The sequence below is a fragment of the Phascolarctos cinereus genome, unplaced genomic scaffold, assembly GCF_003287225.1.
Source record: "Phascolarctos cinereus isolate Bilbo 61053 unplaced genomic scaffold, phaCin_HiC Scaffold_2;HRSCAF=192, whole genome shotgun sequence".
In the NCBI taxonomy this organism is placed as follows: Eukaryota; Metazoa; Chordata; class Mammalia; order Diprotodontia; family Phascolarctidae; genus Phascolarctos; species Phascolarctos cinereus.
Genome location: NW_027555625.1, coordinates 266,936,603 through 266,950,984, shown reverse-complemented (window position 1 = coordinate 266,950,984; position 14,382 = coordinate 266,936,603).

The window sequence follows — 14,382 nt, the reverse complement described above, 5'->3', positions numbered from 1 at the left end:
GTATGATGACCAGGGTCCAAATCCCAGCTCTGCCAAATAGTACCCATATGACCTTAGTTAAGTCACACTCTGGGATTTAGTTTCCTCATCTGTAAAATGAGGGTGTTAGATGACTCCTAAAGTCTCCTTCTAACTCTAAATCTAAGATCTTACGAAGGCTTCCTGGAGGAGGTGGTACTTGAACTAGGTCTTGAGGCATGAGTAAGACTTATGAGTAAGAGGAAGGTAGAAAGTATTTTGGGGGAGAACTACAATATCAGAAGAGCTATGGAGGTGAGAAAGAAAGAAAGAAAGAAAGAAAGAAAGAAAGAAAGAAAGAAAGAAGAAAGAAGAAGAAAAGAAGAAGAAAGAAAGAAAGAAAGAAGAAAGAAAAAGAAAAGAAAAAAAAGAAAAAAGGAGAAAGGAAGGAAGAAAAGAAGGGAGAAAGAAAGAAAGAAAAGAAAAAGAAAGGAAGGAAGGAATGGAGAAAGAAAGAGAGAGAGAGAGAAAGAAAGAAGGGAAAAAAAAAGAAAGAAGAGAAAAAGAAGGAAGAAAGGAAGGGAGAAAGAAAGAAAGAAAAGAAAAAGAAAGGAAGGAAGGAATGGAGAAAGAGAGAGAGAAAGAAAGAAAGAAAGAAAGAAAAAGAAAAAGAAAGAAAAAGAAAGAAAGAAAGAAAGAAAGAAAGGAAGAAAGAAAGAAAAAACATTTATTAATCATTTACTATGCACTGAGCAAGATGGCGGAAAGCTGAAAGGAGTCTTAGAGGTCATCTAGTCCCCTTTCATTTCATAAGTGAAGGAACTGAGGCCCCAGGTGGAGGTGGGGGACGGATGAATTGCTTGAAGTTACACAGCTTGTAAGCAGCAGAATGAGGATTAGAACCCAGGTCTCCTAACTCCAGATCTAGTGCTCTTGCTACCATGCCACAAAGCAGTAGCCCTGTTTTTAAGCTCTCACATTGAGGGCCTTCTTAAATCCTCCTCTTCCAAAGGCAGATTTTTTTTTCTTCTGCCGGATCTTGACAGTTCCTCCCTCCCTTCCTTCTTTTCCCTCCATGCCTGCTCTGATTATTTTCTGCCTTCACTCAGGCAACCTCCAGCTCACCAGCCCCTATGCCTTCTAGCCAAACCCTTGCTGCTGAGCTGGGGCTGGGCCCCCTCCCCTTCTCTCCTCCTTGCTCAGCTGGCTCTCCCTCTTTCGAAATCCACACTGTCTCCCTCCCTCCTGCGTCAATCCCTCCCTCCAACACACCTTCTGCAGAAAATTCAAGATCCTCTGTTCTTTCCAAATGTCTTCTAAAATTCACCCAGGGTCGGCAAATGGTGTGATTTCAGGAGGAAAGAGAAGGCCTACTACCACTCAAAACTACTTTCCCCACCTGTTCTTAGATGCCTGAAATTCCTTTACCACAGAATAAAGCCTTTTGAGAGGCTAAGTATTTGTAAGAGCTCTGGATTTGGAGACAGCAGACTTGGATTTCTGTCCCACCTCCAAGCCCCCTAATAAGGGACTAACTGTGTAACCCTGAGCAAGTCACTTAGCCACTCTGAGCATCCTTTTTTTTTTCCCATTAAAAATGGGAAGGTAATGCTCACACTAGCAATCTCACAGAGCTGTAAGGAAAACACTTTCTAGTACTTGAAATGCTGTGTAAAGTCTTATGGACCAAACTCCCCAAGAGAGGAAAACATATTGACTGACATTCTCACTGAGGTAAAATACTGAAAGCAGAAGGGAAAAACCGAAAGGTAGTGACTGGACAGAGGAGGGGAAAAGAAGACAGAAGAGAATAGTTCAGCTGAGGTCCCCACCATTGTCCCAATCACTCACATTTATATATATCAAGAGAGAGAGCCTAATGCTAGTGAAATACATCGGGAAGGTAGACACCACTTGTCATTTGGTTCATGGAACATTGGTTCAGTATCTCCTATTTGCCAGGTACCATTTCAAGTGCTGATGATAAAAAGAACAAAACATTCTCCCTTCAAAGAGTTAAAATTCAACTGGGGAACACTACATGCACACAAATAAAAATAAGGTAATTTGGGGAGGGAGGGGATCAGGGAAGGTTTCCCAGAGGAAAGAGCATCTGAGCTCAACTTTCAAGATAAAGAGTCAGGCAGAGAATGAGAAGGAAGTGCACTCCTGGCATGGGAACAGCTTAGACAAATACATGGAAGCTGGAGATGACCTGTTTAGTTCATGGAACCATGTAAATCATGACTCATTTATAATAAATGTGGACTAGAGAATCCACTGAACACATAGAGGCTAAATTTTCTGCCTGAGCTCATTTGGCTAATAAGGATCAGAGGTAAAATTTGAACCCAGGTCTTTCTGACCCCAAGTCCAACAAAATAATGTGATCGTGTATGTGTAAGTATATATGTGCACATATATACACATACATATATGCACAATACACATATATACAGTACACATGTGCATATGCATGCATACATGTGTATTTATGTGTGCATAATATAAACACACATGTATATGTATATATATATATAAAAGATATATATACACTATACATTGTTTGTATGTATATACATATACAGTTAAACTATGCAATGCACCAATCCCTGCCCCTCCCCACAGACACTTCTTTTAAATCTAAAGAGAACCTATGGTTTTGCTAAATCCATTGAGATGGAACAAAAGAGCGAGATCAAAATCCTTCTCCTCTGAACTCCCCAGGCACTCTGTTTATACTTCATGTACTTTCACATTCTAATTTGTATTAAAGTTATTAGGATGGATATATGTGTTATCTCCCCTACCAGATGATAAGCTCCTTGAGGACAGAGGAAGCAAGACATAGAAGAAAGAACACAGAATTTGGATTCAGAAGAGATGGATTCAAATCTCAGCTCTAGTGTTTATGAGACCTAGGGCAAGTCATTTAGTTTGTCTGAGCCTCAGTTTCTCATCTGCAAGATAAGGGGTTTGGTGTCTTGTGTTAGTGTGTATACATTGCCCAGAACTCATTACTTTTCTCCCTAAAGCCCTCCACCTTCTAAACTTGCCTGTTTCTGTCAGGAGTACCCATCCTTCACATCCATGGAGTCTTCTTTGACTTCACTCTCCCTCGCTCCATCTATCCAATCAGTTGCCAAGTCTTGCCAATGCTTCCTACACAATATCTTTCTCATCCATCCCTCTCTCTCTGCTCACACAGTCACTGTCCTAGTCCAGCCCTCCCCTCTGATCTTCCTGCCACCATTTTCTCCCCATTGCAACCTATCTTCCAACTAGCTGCCCAAGTGAAATTCCTAAAGCATAGATCTAATAAAGAAGCTCCATAGTGACCTTCAGTGTCCTCATCTGAAAGAAGAGGGAGTTAGACTCTATCCCGGAGGCCCCTTCCAGCTCTAAAATTCCTGTGGTTCCCCCACCAAGCCCAACATTGGAGGCTTGCACAATAAACCATACTCGGGATTTATTTAATTGAGGCAGCATGTGGCAAGTATAATGAACTAGAAACCGGGAGGCTTGAGCTTTAGTTCTGGGCTTTGTCACCACAATAGAAATCAGTGTGTGACCTAGGGCAAGTCTCCCTGGGACTCAGTTTCCTCATTTACAAAATGAGGAGCTTAGCCTAGACAGCCCCTAGGCTCCTTCTAACTTGGAATCTGGTCCTAGGACCAGAAAACTTCTAAGGGCCCTCCCAGCTCTAACAGGCTACGAGTCTATGAATTGAATTATCCCCTTCAAATCAATATTCCATTCCCTGTGAGCTTTTTGTTCCCAGCCTAGTGTTTCCACACATAAGAAAGAGAAATAAGAATGCTTAAGCAATGTATAAACAAGTACAAATTAATACGGTGCAAACGGAGACCATAAATCAAGGGTCAGACACCTCTTTCACTTTGAATGTTCCCAAGCCAGCTAAGCAAAGTCCTTGTGAGCTCCTCAGGATGACCTCGGGCTGAAAAGGGATGAGGAGAAAGGGTTTTGCTACTTACTACCCCCGACTCTGGGCAAGTTCCTTAACTGCCCCAGGTCTGTGGAATAAGGAAGTTGGATGAGATACCCCTAAGGTCCCTTCCCAGCTGTAAATCCTAGGATACTATGGAGTATGTGGGGTATACGTCACATGCAGAAAAAATACCAGGTTTAAATTCCCAAGATATGTTTGCTGCCCAGTTCTGCTGCTTAAGCTGGCTGACAAGTTATTTCTTTTCCCAGAGCCTCAGTTTCCTCATCTGTGTTAGGGACAAAGGGCACCAAGGTAGCACAGTGGATAGAGCACCTGGCCTGGTGTCAGGAAGACCTGAGTTCAAATCAGACCTCAGACACTTACTAGCTATGTGATTCTGGGTAAGTCACTTAACCCTGTGAACCTCAGTTTCCTCATTTGTAAAATAAGCTGGAGAAGGAAATGGCAAACCACTCCAGTATCTCTGCCAAGAAAACCCCAAATGGGGTCGCAAAGAGTTGGACACCACTGAACAACAACAAAAACAACAAAAATTGATGAAGTTCTCTTTCTCAGCATCCCTTCAACCCTTTATTCTAGTCATGTTGAGACAAATCATTTTCTTTTCTTTAAACATGCAAATTAAATTTTATTTTATTTTCAAGCAAAGTTCAGCCTTCTCTCCCTCCCACTTCCCTCCCTGCCTCCACCCCTACATCCCACATCATTTTCCCAGGATGTCTTCTCAGGCTTACATTTCCTAACTTTGGACAAACACAGGTCCAAGAATTATCCTGCCACTGATATTTTTTCTCCACCTGTATCCAAGCTGCTCCTTGACTGACATAACCTAATAAATAACAAAGTAATGCATTTACATTAAGGCTGCTCTGGTCTACAGCAAACTGTCAGGGCAGGGTTATAATACACACGCCTCTGAGGATGTTTTACATCCCACAGTTTGGCCTTTATGGGTAGCAAGACGGCATAGTGGATAGAGGACTGGATTTGGACTTAGATAGACCTGTCTTAGAAATTTATTAGCTGTGTGACCCTGGGCAAATCACTTAGCATTTTTATTATTATTATTATTATTATTATTATTTTATTATTATTATTATTATTATTATTGGCTAGGCAATGGGGTTAAGTGACTTGCCCAGGGTCACACAGCTAGTTAGTGTTATGTGTCTGAGGCCGCATTTGAACTCGGGTCCTTCTGAATCCAGGGCTGGTGCTCTATCCACTGTGCCACCTAACTGCCCCTCTTAGCATTTTTCAAGTCTCAGTTACCTTAACTATAAAAATGGAGATAATAGCACCTTCTTCTTCGTAGGGTTGTTGTGAGAATCAAATGAGATAATATTTGTGAAGTACTTAGCAGAGTGCCTGGTACATAGTAGGCATTAATAAATTCTTGTTTCTTTCTTTCTTTAGAAATCTTAAAATAATAGATTTTATTTTAGACTTGTTTTTAGAATGCCATTGTATTAGCATGGTACAAGGTATCCTAGGATACAAAAGGTGTTTGTTCATTAACAAATTACAAGTGCACAGCATAGATACAGAATACAACTTGGGAGTTAAGTCCTACTTAGGGATTTTGGAGGTTCTAGATTCAGCAAATGTTTCTTAAACTCCTACCATGTGCCCAGATCTGTGCTAGACATCAAGAGAGGTATAAAAGTAGTATGATTGCTATTGACCTAGAGAAACTTAATCTCCCTAGGAAAGATAAGACTAAATAAACATCAATGAATCTGTGATTTCACAGATGCCAGCATTCTCTCTGTTGATGCAGGTCACTGCACTTCTAGGCCTTCTCATCCTGTCTGACTTTTGTCCATGTTCTCTGCCATGGTTACTCTGCAGAATATCCACCTAATGGGCTAGAGATCTTTGTCTGAGTCTTTTTTAAATTCCATGGGTAACAGGAAAGCCCTATCTGTCCCTTTGCTATACCTTCCTTTTGCCCTAGGACTAACTTACCTCACCTTCAGCTCCTCAGTGACATCCTGTATAGCATTTCTTGTAAGTTCTTTTTAGAAATATACCAGAGCCTTATGTCTACCATGCCTCTCTCCATTGCCCTCTGAGTCACTTGAAACTCTGAATCTTCAGAGATCATGGGGTTTTCAGATTCCCAACCATATGGCATTTCCAGAAGAACACATGTTAAAAAATATAGGTTGCACAGGATGCATCTTGGGATGGTTAAAAATCGCTGTGCAATTACCCTAATGCGATCCAACCTGTCCTCGTCAAGCATCCAATTCCAAGTCCAACTCAGTGTCTCATTACAGACAAAGATAGATGATAGATAGATAGATAGATAGATGGATGGATGGATGGATGGATGGATGAACTCAATGGACTAGCCATCCAACTGTATGCCTAGAAAATAGGCATTTTTCATCCATTTAGCATTTCTTATGTGGATTGTTAGGCCAAACTCTTTTAAGTCATTATGGATCTCACTGAAAATGTTCCTGGTATGGCACAATCCACACACTCTCATCAGCAACAGGAGCACCTGTAAGAGTTCTCCATCTAGGACATTCTCCTTGATGGTGACAAGCCTGTTTTCCATCATTTCCTTAAACATATTGTCTTCCCTTATTGGAATGTAAGTTCCTTGAGTCTGGGGACTCTCTTTCTTATTGTATTGGTATCCCCAGACTTAGCTCAGTGCTAACACACAGTAATTGTTTAATAGATGGTTTTTCATTCCTTCATAGGAAGACAGGATCATAGATCTGGAACTAAAAGTGAGTTCAAAGGACATCTAGTCCTCTTCATTTTATAGATAAGGAAACTGAGGCCAGAGAGGTTTAGCGACTTGCCCAAGGTCACACAAGTAGTAAACATCAGAGGCAAGAGTTGAACCAAGTCCTACTCCAGAGCCAGTGCTTTCCCCAATGGACTTGCCCAGAAAGCTACTATCTCCCTGCTTTGTGTCTCACTTGACGACAACAATCAGAGGTTCATTGAACAGAGGTTGCCTCTATCAAGGAATCTTGATATGATCTTAATATATGCATGAGAAGCTGCTTTGTAGAGTAGAGACTTTAGGGCTCCATTTTGCTCTAACAAGTCAAATACTTTGTTGTAATCAGCAAACACTAAACACAGCAGGATCTTCTATTTTCTGAACTTTCTAGTCAATTGTGTGACTGTAAAGATCTGGTCAGCTATTGAGAATCATTTGCAAATTCTGCCTGCTTCCTTCTCATATTTTCATCAAGGACAGACACCTTTGATATATGTGTAGTTCATTCTCATAATGATTTTCTGAAGATCAGAAAGTAGACACATGGTCGGGGGTGGGGGGAAGGGAGGTGGTTATTGATGCTTTCTCCACTAACTTTGTTTTTGGGGGGGGTCAGGCATCATAGCAAGTGGTTAGACTGCTGCACGTGAAGTCAGGAATAAAATCATCATAATAACCCTCCTGAGAAGCCAAGGAGAGCTCTAGGGAGTCTGTAAGGCAGATTTAGGAAGTAGGTATGAAGGATTGATCAAGAGAACCCTTGATTAATTTGATAAGTTTCTCCAATCAACTTGAGAATATTACAGGGAATGCACCTTTGGAGGCATCAGAGGGTCACCTTCTAGTGCCCATGGAGTATAGACATGCCTACTTAAACTTTACTAATAGAATTGCTGACAATTGGCTAGCTGAGACTCTGGGAGTCAGACTCTAGTCAGAGGAACTCCCCGCCTTCACAGTCTATGAAAATAGGCCAGCTTCCTTTGTCTCTTGCTCTCTTCAGGATGTCCCACTCATCTTTTCCTTTGTACCTCATTCAGGAGTGAAGTGAGAGAGTGAGGAGGGGATTTCGCCTTCTGCCCACCAGGCGCAACGGACAGTAACTTGCAGTAGAAGAACAAGGCAGAGGCACGTGTCCTTGTGCTGTTCTTTCCCGAATTACCTCATGTGTATCTTGAATATTTCATGTGTCCTTATCTTTGTCCATTTACACTTGTCAATGTGGTGTTGTTTTCCTCTGCTAGAGACCATTTTTTTGGTTTTGTTTTTGTTGTATTCCCAGTACCCAGCACAATGCTGGCACATCGTCAAGCATTTATAATAATTTATAATGATAAACAAGCATTTTTTTTAAGCACTATGTGCCTGGTACTGTGTAAAATGCTAGAGAAAAAAAGACAAAAACATTGTTCCTATCCTCAGGGAGCTCTCATTCTAATGGGAGAGAGGACAGATAAAGAAGACATGCACAGAGAAGACAGAAGGTAATCTCGCAGACAGGGAAGGCACTTGTAGCTAGGGGTTCTAAGACAGGCCTCCTGCAGAAGGTGGGATTTGAGTTGTCTTGAAGGAAGCCGAGAGTTAGAAGTTAGAAGAGTTAGAAGTAAGGAGAGAGAGCGTTCTAGGCATGGGGGATAAGCAGCAGAACAGCATGGAGTTGGAGAAACGGAGTTTTGAGTAGAGAGAAGGGGTCATGTACAGGACAGATGTTGTGAAGTAGAAAAGGCAAGATTTGGTAACAGAAAGGCTGTGTGGGCTGAGTGCAAGTAAGGAATAGATGATGACACAGGTTTCTGGCCTGGGTAACAAAGAAAATAGAGATGCTCTTGACAGAAACAGGGAAGTTTAGAAGGTAGGGAGAGTTCAGAGGGAAAGATATATGGAATTGTTTTGGGGATGCTGAATCTGAGATGCCTACAGGACATCCAGTTGAAAATGTCCCCAGAAAGCAGTTGGAAGCTAAGGAGAAAGCCTAGGGCTGGATATATGAATTGAGGTGTTTACTAAATGCTTCTTGATTTGACTTGAATTTCTGAACTCTTCTGCCCTCTCCATTATATCAATTGTTTACTGCTTAGGGTGGTTTTTGGAGGAAATGATGATAATGAAAGTCAGTATCTCAGTATTTTCCCATTTCCTACTTTTGAGCTTCAACAACACATTCAAATAGGCCAAGTTGAAGCTGTTGCTATTGTTCTTGACATCTTCATTTCTTAAATGTTGCACTGATCCTGTTTTTTCAAAACATGTCACTGTCATCTCCCTTCCATTCCCTCCCAATATGGAGCTCTCCTTTATAACAAAGAAGCTCAATTAAGCAAAGCAAACCAATTTATCAACCAAATCTGACAACAATCTGACAATGCATGCCTAGGCCTCACCAGTAATCCACCACCTTTGTGCTGAAAGGAGACAGGCATATTTCATCATCAGTCTTCAGGAGTCAAGATTGGTCATGCAGTGAACCAAGTTCTGATGTTGCATTTCTATTTCTTTTACATTGTTGTGGTCATTGCTTATGTCCTTCTCTGGGTTCTGGTTATTTCAATCTTACAATATCTTCTTATCTTTATCCTTTCTTCTGATTTATTTAATGCTGATTTTGAACTTTGCTCTAACTAGTCAAAGGATTGACTACATGAAAGAAAATTGATTCTGATATGTCCCACATCAGTAATTAGTCATTTCTTGTCCTAGTCAATTAAATTTTTTGTAATACTTGTAATTCTCTCTCTCTCTCTCTCTCTCTCTCACTCTCTCTCTCTCTCTGTCTCTCCACTCTGCCCAGTGCCTCCTTCCCCTTTTCTGGAAAGAAACTACTCATGATATATAGGTATGAGTTTTCTGAATAGTCTTCAACCTTTGGCCTTGTTTGTTTAACAAGCCCAAATCTTGTTTTCCAATATGTTTTTTGCCATATCCTTGATATCATATTTTCCCCCTTTCCCATCCATCCTCCTTACAGTTGCCAAACTGATATCCCTAAAGTTCAAGTCTGACCATGTCACTCCTCTGCTCAAAAAGCTATATTGCAGCCAAATTGGCCAATCGAGGATAGTCATCCCCAGCACGCAACATTCCATCTCCTGCTCCATGCGTCTGCCATGCCTGGTATGTTCTCCTTCCTCCATTCTGCCTCCATTCATTAAAAGCACAGTTCAGGGGCTATCTCTGACAGAAGGCTTTCCTGACCTTCTATTTGTGAATGCTCTGCCCCAACCCCACCATCCCAAATTACTTTGATCTATATAAATTTTGCACTTATTATCTTTATGCTTATTGTTTCCCACTAGAAATCAATCAATGAACAAGCATTTAGTAAACACTGTGTGCCAGTCACCATACTAAGTACTGAAGATATAAGGAAAGTCAAAATCAGTCCCTGCCCTCAGTTTTAATGGAGGAGATAACCTATATGCATAGATACATATCACATATGTTCATATGTACATATATGTACATTCTAGATACACTCAGGGTAGATGGAAAGCAAACCTTAGAGGATAAAGCTGTAGCAGCTAGAGGTAAAGGGTGGGATGGGGAATCAGAAAAGCCCACCTGCAGAAGAATTGTTTAAGTTGAGTCTTGAAGGGGGACATGGATTCTGAGGCCTAGGTGAGGAAGAAGAAGATTCCAGATGTAGAGGCAGCCCCAGTAAAAGCAAACCATTGGGGGGTGGAGTAGAATAGCAACTCTTTTAGGGCAGGAACACTCTTGTCTTTGTCTTTCTGCCCCAGCAGAGGGTCATGGACAAAGTAGGCACAAGAATAAATCTCTGAATTAAATTGCCTACCATTTTATTACAGTCTATAAATATATGTGGTATCTCGGTTTGGAGCATTTCGTCAAGTACTTCATTGAATTTTTCTGCCTCTTCATCCTCTGCCACAAATGTACTTAAACTGCAGCTAGCCTCTCCCAGGTCTTTTTTGCTTATGCTGATGTGAGAGTGGGCCCAAAGCCCCGAACACTTTTTCTGGACATATATACATAATAAAGGCAGGAATGTGGCTCGGCTGAAGGGAGATAATGACCTTGCCCCCGGGCTTAGCTTTGTCCCTAAGCCTTCTCTTTCACCCACTAATCTGCATTGCAGAACTATTTGGGGAACTGAGAAATTAGGGTCCCTCCAACTGACCATTAGAGATTAAAAGATGGAAGCCCACCCTAAAATAGAATGAGGTCTCCGGTAGAGACCTGGACCAGAAGCCCTGGACCAGAAAGACCTTCGAGTTCCAAAAGAGTAAAACGAAAAGCACTATTTAGTTAGGAGTATCTGATCTGGAGGCAGTTAGATGTTTCAATGGATAGAGCCCTGGATTTGGAGTCAAGAAGATGAATCCAACCTCAGACATTCACTAGCTGTGCGATTCTGGGCAAATCACTGAACTTCTGTTTGCCTTCACCCACTGGAGAAGGAAATGGCAAACAACTCCAGTATCTTTGCCAAGAAAACCCCATGGACAGCATGGGTGTGCTGCGGTCCACAGGGATCCTAAGAGTTAGACATGATTGAATGACAATAAATCTCTGGTCTAAGGCCCTAAGAGCTTGGTGCCTAGGGCTGTTGCGGGGTGCAGTGGATAGAGCTCTGGGCCTAGGATCAGAAAGTTGTTGTTCAGTGGTATCTGACTCTTCTTGACTCCATTTGGGATTTTCTTAGCAGATACTGGAGTGGTTTGCCATTTCCTTCTCCAGCTCATTTGGCAGGTGAGGAAACTGAGGCAGACAGGGTTAAGTGACTTGCCCAGGGGTCACTCAGCTAGTAAGTGTCTGAGACCAGATTTGAATTCAAGAAGATGAGTCTTCCTCACTCCAGGCCCAGTACTCTATCCACTGTGCCACCTAGCTGCCAGCGGAGACAATTTGCTAAGTTCAGGGATAGAATGTGTTCACCACCGCAGCATCCACGAGGCAGTGTTGGAGGCATGAGTTGTAATTCCAAATGCAAGCCCTGGCCCGTGTGTTCCCCACATATGTACCTCTCCCTACACATTCCATATGTTTATCCACTATTTCTACCAATGGTATATGTATTTGTGGGATACTGTGCCCCAGGTAGGAATTGTCCTGTTGTTACTTACTTTACTTATTGTTATTTATTTTCATTAAATGACTTTTCTTTGAACTAATTGTCTCCTACGGCTGACCGTTAAAGGTTCACACATCAAGTGGGGGCTTGTGAGCTATGATTTTGAGTTGATCAGTTTCCAGCGGTTGCCTCAAATCTAGAGTAGCCTTGTTTGGGTCACCCACTATATATGTTGCAAGGTACCTCCAGCTGCTTCTTATACTTATCATGAGTCTTGTCAGGTAAGATGACAAACTGTGCCCTAAAATTATGTTTCCTTTTGTCTTTGGGCCCACGACAAAAACCTGCTCTTTAGTTCCTTTGTTTCCCCTAAAAGAATGTAAGCTTCTTGAGGGAAAGGATAGTTTCATTTCTGTCTTTGTTTTCCTAGCACAGTGCCTGAGCCATTTAAGCATCTAATAAGTATCTGATTGATTGGTTGGTTCCACTTATTCAAAGAACATCAGTTTATCACATTATTTGCCTTCTCAGTGGGTGGGGGAGAGGTGAAAAAGAGGGAGACAATCTGGTACTCAAATTTTTTTTTAAAAATGTTAAAAAAAATAATAAGTTTTTAAAAAACCATATGTGACTTAAGGATAAAGCTCCTGAAATGGACATATTCCCTTCTGCTTGCTGTCCATCACAAGGTGCTATTGTTGGGTTTTCCTATAAGTAAATCCTCTGATAAAGCTTGGATTGATTTTTTAAAAAATGAAGAGTATTAATTTTGATATGGTTTGCATCTTCCAAAAGGATGACCATTTATTGGCTATTGGACAAAGATCTCACCTTTAGAATACCTACAGTTAGTGGTTGCAGATGTTCTAACAACCGTCATTCTTTTTTTTTTTTAAGGCAATTGAGATTAAGTGACTTGCCCAGGGTCACACAGCTAGTAAGTGTCAAGTGTTTGGTCTGAAGTCGGATTTGAACTCAGGTCCTCTTGACTTCAGGGCGGGCACTCTATCCACTGTGCCACCTAGCTGCCCCACAACTGTCGTTCTTAACACTAGACTTATTGCCCCCTGCATTTTTCACCATTCCAATACCTTCACTGTGAAAATATCAGGAAAGTGTAGATGATGCCAGAACAGAAGATAACACTTTAAAAAAATTAAAGAAGAAAGTTAAGAGGCCACAAAGGACTGAGGACCATTTTTTTCCCCAGAGTTATATGATCAAAGAATGACCCTACTAGTGATAAATCTCCCTGTACTTAGCTAAGCTGGTGCTCAGACCACAGACTCAGTCTCTCATCAGGACCATGCCAGAAGCTCTTCCATGTGAAAAACTTTCCAGGCTCTACATTTCCCTGGCATGGCCTTCCAGAACCCAGGGCCACCTTCCAGCCACAGCGAGGATTCAAAGGGGAAACTTTATGGAGATAGATTAATAAAGAAATCACCTCAATAAATAATACATGGCAGTATATAATCAATCAATACCTATTGACTTAAATTGACTAGTGGTGGGCTTGCCTCTGACACCTGGCAGGGCAAATAGAGTTTAAATAATTGCACCAAAAAAACAGCCACCATGATTACTTGATTCAGGGAGTCTGAACTGACCTGTAATTTTCCATTACTAGAGAGGCAACCAGGCATAGTGGATACAGTGTTTTCACTTAGAGTCTGGAAGATCTCAGTTCACAGTCCGTCTCCAAGTCTTATTGCTTAAGTGATGACCTAGCTTAAGTTAAATCACTTTAAACAAGTCATTTAACTACTCTGAACCTCAATATCTTCATCTGTAAAACAAGGAGGATAGTACCTCTACTATCCACCTCCTGAGGGCAATTAGGTAGCACAGTGATAGAGTGTCAGGCCTGATGTCAGGAATACTCATCTTCCTGAGTTCAAATCTGGCCTCAGACCCTTACTAGCCAGGTTACCCTGGGCAAGTCACTGAACCCATTTGCCTCAATTTCCTCATCTGTAAAATGAGCTGGAGAAGGAAATAGCAAACCTCTCTAAAATCTTTGCAAAGAAAACTCCAAATGGGGTCATGAAGAGTAAGACTGAACTGAACTTACCATCTAGGCTTACCAGGCTCAAATAAGAGAATATATCCAAAATGATGTACAAACCTTAAGTCACTATATAAATGTCAGCTATTCACCATCATCATTGTTATTATTCTTACCTGTCAGACTTATAGATAGTATACTGGACTGGAAATCAGTTCTCATCTAAGTTCTAAATTCTGTTACTAACTAGCTGTGTGACCTTAGATAAATTACTTCCCCTCTTTTGGCCTTCATTTCCGCATTTATATAAGGAGGGAGTTGTACCAAGCAATGGCTCAGATCCTCTCAGCTCAAACGTTCTATGTTCTCAGGGTTCTTCCCAGCTCTGACATTCTATGATTATATATTAAATTCTAAGAGTTATCATAGGTAACAGAAATTCTCCCTCTGCCAAGAAATTTAGCTTGTGGCTGCTTCAACGTTCCCATTTTTCCTTTAGCTTTCTTCTTTTCTCCCCCAATCCATCGTATTCTCTAACAGGATTGATGGAAACATGAAGCAGAGCGCAAAGGAATTGCCTATCTCATGACCTCCAGGATGGGGAAGACAGAAGTGTCAGATCCTCCAGCGTTATTTATTTAAAGGGCCATAGCCTCAAACACAGC